Here is a 7177-nt window from a genome sequence, read left to right on the forward strand (position 1 = left end):
CTCCATTGTCATTCCTGCTCTTTTAGCCTTTTACTTTCTCTTCCTCCCTACACACACACACACACGCACACACACACACACACACACACACGCTCAGACACTTGTCAGTCACAGACCCAAAGACTTAAAAACTTTGTTGTTCCCTTTAAGGAAAACTCTAAAGATCTTCATCATCACAATCAGCTCCTCTTCATCATTGTCTATTAAATAATGACTCCAGTCCAGAAGATCCGACGGGGTCACCGGGTCCAGAAGACCCGACCTGTTAGGATTCAGTTTTGGTGTGAGAACTCTTCCCGTAGACAATCTTTGTGGAAGAGTTCTGACTGGCTGGCGTACCTGAAGCGGATTCCACCAATCGGCTGCTGACCTCATAAGAAGCGGCGGAGCTGTCTGTCATCGCTCGATGGTCCCCACTTGTTGATCCCGATTGTCGGTTTGGATCCGGCCCGGAGCCCATCAAGCCAAGGCTCGAATCATGGACTGATCCCCGCCTCCAGCCCGGAGACTTGGCACCTACCTGGATCCTCTCCTCTTCCTCTGCGCCCCCCTCCGCCTGGGAAACCCGTTAAGCCAGCGAGCCGCTCCCGACTCCAGAGAGCGATCTGGAATAAACCCGACCAAGACTGATTTTAATAAACTTCCAAAGCAAGACTCTCTGGTCTGATGTGTGAAACTGCATGTGGGTCAAGAAACTTAAATCCAACATAACCCGACCGGATCCGGAAGACCCGACCGGATCCTGGTCCCAGGGTTTGTCTGATGAGGGGACAGGAAGTTTATTCAACTGTTTTACAGTTTTCTGGAAGTTTGTTCCAGATTTGTGGTGCATAGAAGCTGAATGCTGCTTGTCAGTGTTTGGTTCTGGTTCTGGTTCTGATGACTAGAACATGGTGCTTGGCTGAGACTTTAGTTCACTGATTCTGGAAAAGTTCCCACTTTGAAACATCTTTATGTGGCTCTGAAGGGTCAGGTCAGAGGTCAGAGGTCAGCCTGATCGCTGGTTTCCAGCTGGAAGAACTGAAGGTGCATCTAGATCTATAACTCTAGATCTGTGATCCTGATGGGTCCCTGAAGGAGAACCAAGAGATGAACTAATAAGCGGTTCTGTTCCTTCAGAGCGTCCGATCAAGTCAGAGGACTCCAAAGCTTCACGTTGATAGCTGGCGCCCCCTGCTGGACCCTCTGGCCACCAGCAGAGCGCCTACAGGATGAACTCTGACCCCAGAAGGTTGATTACATAAATGTGGAAAGTTCTGCAGGAGCCCCCTGGTGGCCTGCAGGAGGAACAGCTGGATGTTTTCCTTCTGCTGGTCCGGTCGGGAGGAAAACCAGGACCGGATTAGACCAGACCGGGTTTTGTCTTTCAAAGTGGTTCTACCTGAGGAAGAGGAGGATGAAGGTGGAGCTTTTTGTGGCAAATTGATTAGAAGAGGAGACACTGGAAAGTCGTAAATAATTCATCCTGGGACAGAGGACAGGATGGAGGAAAGAATGGAGGAAAGAATGGAGGAAAGAATGGAGGAAAGGATGGAGGACAAGATGGAGGAAAGGATGGAGGAAAGGATGGAGGACTGAGGACGTGATTAAAAGATGTAATTATAATTAATTATGTTGTAATTAAAACATAAATAATTATAATTACATTAAATTTAAAACTTGAGGATCGAATCGTTTTAACGCCATCAGTCCAAATGGCAGACACCTCTGGCCCCGCCCCCACAGCCAACTGACCAATCAGCAGCTGACTTCGATACAGCCTGGAGGAGGTCCAGTCTGCTGTGCTGCAGGTTCTGGTTCCGGCAGACGGACCAGAACCGATGGCAGGAATCTGATCCGTCTGGTCTTCTGACCCGCATCCATGGCAACATGATCACAGGTGTTAATTCACCTGAGCCACTTCCTGTTACCTGGAGGAGGTACGGACCAGAACCGTCAGATCAGAACCCTCCTCCATGGCCCGGTACGAGTCTTGGCTCCGGTCCAGTCTCAGCAACTTAAACCTTAATTAAAGCTGCAGCGGGCCCGGTTCTGATGGGCCGGGTCCAAGTTCAGTTCAGAGTCAGAACCTAGCAGTTTGACCCGGCTGCATGAAGCAGGTTCTGGTTCTGATTGGGTCCAGATAACTGGACCTGCTACTAAGTTCTGGATCCATTCAGTCTTTGGGTCCATGAAGGTTCTGACAGCCAACCGCACCAGAACCAGAACCAGAACCGGGTTTCTTCTCCCCTCCAGCTTCATGTTGCTGCAGTCAGCTGCAGCGTCTCCGGTTGCAGCGGTCGATGCTGCGGGCCCCTGGGGGCCACACTGACTGGACTGAACCAGGCCGTCAGAACCTGTTGCCAGGGAAACGGGTTGATCATCTGCCAGCTGCTCCATCAGCGGTTCTGATCAGGATCAGTTCTGAGATCCGATTCCTTGAACAAATTCCTTATTCTTCAATCTTTAGTTTTTTAAAACCGGATCAGAGTCCAGAACCACCAGAACCTCCTCACCAGACAACTGATGGTTCCTTCAGCTGCTCAGTCAGTTTCTCCTTCCATCAAGTTTTCTTCTGAACTCTTTCCTGACTGAACGGTTCCAGTTCTTTTCAGGTCACAAAACCAAACAGATTCCTGACTGGGAACCTTTTCCTTTCTGGACCCCGACCCGGTTCTGGACCCCGACCCAGTTCTGGTTCTCCACACCAGCTGAATACCCTCCAAAAGTCTGGGGTTCAGCGCAGATCTGAAACTGGACCGGAACCAAGCTGCTGAGTCAGGACGTCGTCCTTCATGGTCTTCTGAAGTTACAGTTGTGTTCTGGTTCTGGTTCTAACCGGTTCTGATCGACCCAGAAGGCAGGACGTCTATATTTAGCCTCTCACTGCTGAAAACTGCTGAATTTTTTAAGCCGCCTCTGAGGCTCCGCCCCTCTAGACACGCGGGATCTCCGTGGCAACCCCAGCATTACATCATCAGCTCGTCTTCCTCAGCCGGCTGTGATGAAGGTTCTTCCTTCAGAACCGGCCCGGTCCAACACGGAGCCTCCTTCAGTCTCACTGCAGGTTCCGATCTGCTGATCAAAGATTTAGTTCATAAATAATGTGGATCAGAACCGACTCGCTCTGGCACCTGGAATCACCTGGAATCACCTGGAATCACCTGGAGCCCATCAGATCCTCTGATTTCAGTTTCACTGCAAAAACACGAAAGTTTTTAATTCAGTTTCTACGACGATCGGATCTCGTTGTGACAGACAGAAAAACGCTTTGAAAGTCACTTTGGTCCAATTCAATCCTGCAGCTGCAGCTGGAGTTCTGACTAAAACCAGGAAGATGGAAACACCACCTGGTTTCTAAATCACTGAACGGATCAGAACCACAACACATTAAAATTCTGCTGCTGTTGGGTCGACCTTCCAGACCCCTCAGGTTCTGGTTCTGGTTCTGCATCAGAACCAGAACCAAACATGGAGAAACAACATTCAGCTTCTATGCACCACAAATCTGGAACAAACTTCCAGAAAACTGTAAACCAGCTGAAACACTGAGATCCTTTAAATCCAGACTGAAAGCAGCTGGTGGAGCCGATCTGATCAATAACTGGAACAGGGATCAATAATCTGATTAATATTGGAGCCGATCTGATCAATAACTGGAACAGGGATCAATAATCTGATTAATATTGGAGCCGATCTGATCAATAACTGGAACAGGGATCAATAATAATGTGCTGTTCTCTCTGTTTCTGTGACTTTGAAAAGGCTTGTTGCTGAAATGTGCCATACAAAGAAAATTTGATTGATTGATTGATTGATTGATTATTGAACATTTTCTGGCGGATTCTTATGAATCTGTTGAGTGAAAAATCTTCCAGCTTTTGTTGCCGTTCCTCTCGCTGGTTTTTGCTAAATTACTTTGGTCTCGTTTCACCTGAACTGACAGCTTTTAATTACTTCCAGGTCCTTCAGCCAATTAACCTCCAGCCTCAGCCAATCAGCTGCCATCTCGTTAAGGTGCTCACCTCTCTAATCTCCCCGCTGAGGGACCGGAAGTGGGCTAATTAAAGGTGACGGTGGCGTCTCCAGTCACCTGACCTCCATCACGACACGGCAACTTTCTTCTGACAAACTTTCGGCTCAGCAACTTCTTCTCCAGGAAATAGACGGAGCCACAGTCAAACCGGAATCAGTACCAGACAGCAAACGGGTTTTTATTGGAATTAAAATAGAAAGATCTACAAATACAGATCACCGCAACTCCTTTAAGCACATTAATACTTTATATGTCTGTTATCAGCAGCGGCCACAAAGTGTCACCAAACTGATAGGATATCATTAATATACTGTAATATTACACGGCTTCTATCGCTACCAACATCTATGTAGCAAAGTTTAATAAAAAACTGTGTAATTAAACTAACATTTTTGAAGTACAGGGACGGGGATACAAAGCCAGGTGTAAATAAAATAAATTAAATAAAGCTTACCTTAATCTTCGACGAAATAAAACAGACGAAACGAAACTTCCACAGGAAGGATGAGGAGAAATCTGCTGAGTCAGCAGATTGTGACGTAGCAGCGATGTGCGCGTCACAGGGTAGGACGGATCGATGGGTAGCACAGATAGTTAAACACCTGTTGAAAAGGGCCAGTGGTCATGTGACACATCGAAGGTTTTAATCACAGAACCGGGTTCTTACCGGGACATCCAGGTTGTAGACGGAGCCCCCAGTTCCACACTGAACATCAATGATGAGGCGCAAAACCTCCAGGTACCAACAGAACCCAAGGTAATCCGGACGGGTTCTGAGAACAAAAACATTGACTCTCATTTTTATCCAGAAACTTTGAAGAAAAATTAAATCAGAACAGAAACTTAAAAGTTCTGCCAGAGAGCAGAACCAAAAAACGGCTCAGGTCGGAACCGGATAATTCCTGTTTCTGTCAAGAACAGAGATCACTAGACTGTTTTGTTTTTTAAAAATCGGCCATGTTCTATTTGATCGTTATATCGACAGCCAATCAGATTCCCTCACTGGCACATTTTGGCTAAATTTGGCCTTTTGGACTTTCCCAGTTTTGTAAATTCTAATCTTATGAAATTGATTTTTAAGTGTTTAAACGGATATACACCTCCACCATGATTGATGTGTTGCACTCAGACAGGAGTCCTTCTTCAGTTTCTTTGCTCCACGCTGTGTGTATTTTATCTTTTTATTCTTGGATTTGTTCTCATCAGAAGCAGCCGGACAGAAAACGGTTCCAAAGTTTCTTCTTCAGAGCTGCAACTTGAAAAATGACACACTTCCGCTCCCCAACCGACGAGTGACGCAGCAGATTCTGAAACAAAAACAACTGGGGAAATAAAATATATTAGATAAATGAAGACATTCTCCATTCTACGTGGTCACGTGATTGGCCGTCTCACAAACAGTTTTCTGTTAGCTAAGTACAGCATAATAGCAGTACTGATACAACTTCTACACCTTGTAGCCTGTCTGCTACAGTCTTACGTTAGCTAAACAGATCAATATGCAACGTGTATCTGACTCACACTAAAGATTTTATTTTAGCAGAAAAGGTTTTGGACTAAACTGTTCCTCCTGTTAGCCTCTCTAGCACCAAGTACAGCTGGTCAATCAACCATCACTGTGTTCAGGGAACCAACGATTAATAACCCAGAAATAAACTTGATATCGTAACGGACTGAATGTTTTGTTTTTAACGTAATCTTTATTCGTCTTGCGGGGCGCAGGCGGTTGCCATGGTAACAGGTGTGTTTAAACTACAAAGAGAGAGAGTAAAAAGGTACGAATGGTTTTGAGTTGATCACCTGTTCGGGTTATTTTAACTTTGTTTACATTTGCTGTGGCTCATTACAGCCGCTGTAGTTTCTAAACGTTGGACTAATTACCCTGTTTGTTTGTGATTATACGTCATTCATAACAAACATCAAATAGAACAAATAGATTTCATAAAATTTTAACAAACAAATGGCTTCTTTACCTTTTCAGAGCTCTTTGGTTCCTCCTATCAGTCTGTAGCTTCTCATACTGAGGTCAAAGGTCAGATCTACCATAACTGACTGACACCTGCTGGCCTCAGGTTTGCAACCAGTTTGTGACTGAGAAACCAGTAACCTCCTCCCAGTTGATGACATGAACTTGTTGCTCCCTCCACGCTAATGTCCTGTGTGAGACCAGGTGTGTGTGTGTGTGTGTGTGTGTGTGTGTGTGTGTGTGTGTGTGTGTGTGTGTGTGTGTGTGTGTGTGTGTGTGTGTGTGTGTGTGTTGGGCCCACGCTGTTTGCTGGCTGTGGAAGGTTGGAGGAAAATGTTTTAAAGCGATTCTCTTAAGTAAGTTGGGCTGATGTGTGTTTTTACACAGGGCTGCATTGTTAATGGTGTTCCGGCGGTCGCCTTACCGGCCGTCTGGTTGTTTGAGGTTTAAACATTTGTATGTTTATGATTTGTATGTTTTCAGATTGTTTTTATCTGCTAGGGTTGCACCAGATCTGCTACACTAAGGTTGATCTCAGCGTTCTGGTTAATGTGATGCAGGTATGCAGTGATTTTAATGTGTTTTAGATGAACTTGATTAAAAGGATTTAATAAGTATTTAGTAACTTTTGTGTGTTTGTTTTTACAGTGTTGACACTGCTTCCTGCTGTCGTTTTAGAGTTTGGTTTTCTTTTTGTTGGTTCCCCCCGTTTGGATCGTTTGTCTCTTCTTAGTACTTGTGAGGTCGGCTAACAACTTTTCATTTATTTAGTTTGTTTTTGGGTCACTTCACTGAATATCTATATCTTGTGTTGCTGTTAATCTTAAATAATTGAGACCTGATCCTGTTGGTCTCCAGTTTGAATTGCATGTGATCATGTTTGCAGTGAACATTGTTGTGATTTAAATTTGGGTTGAACATTATCAGGTTGATACGGATAAAGTTAACGGGATCCTTTTTATGTGTGTAACAATAATGTTGTTAATAATTAACTTTTTCTGGTTGTTTATTGTCCTTGACAGAACTATAACACCCTATCAAATAAACGTAATAATAAAAATAATAATTATATTAACATGGGCTATTTCTCCTTTTTATTGACTAGTTGACCTGTGAATCCAGATCCATCACACAGAAAACACAGAAATGCATCGAGCTTTTTCTCCATAGTGACACAAACCACTGACTGTGGCCCC

At 44.8% G+C, this 7177-nt stretch overlaps 1 long non-coding RNA gene across 1 annotated transcript; it reads right to left on the minus strand.

Annotated features, from left to right (window-relative positions):
• Positions 1–163: 163 nt before the first annotated feature.
• Positions 164–5333, minus strand: LOC122843115. Its single transcript, XR_006372670.1, has 6 exons — positions 5116–5333; positions 4683–4788; positions 4470–4617; positions 4005–4129; positions 340–605; positions 164–262 (listed from the first exon to the last, which is right to left on the minus strand). It is a non-coding gene; the product is annotated as an uncharacterized LOC122843115 (long non-coding RNA).
• Between the last annotated feature and the right edge of the window lie 1844 nt (positions 5334–7177).

Source organism: Gambusia affinis, linkage group LG01 (assembly GCF_019740435.1).
Source record: "Gambusia affinis linkage group LG01, SWU_Gaff_1.0, whole genome shotgun sequence".
Classification (NCBI taxonomy): domain Eukaryota; kingdom Metazoa; phylum Chordata; class Actinopteri; order Cyprinodontiformes; family Poeciliidae; genus Gambusia; species Gambusia affinis.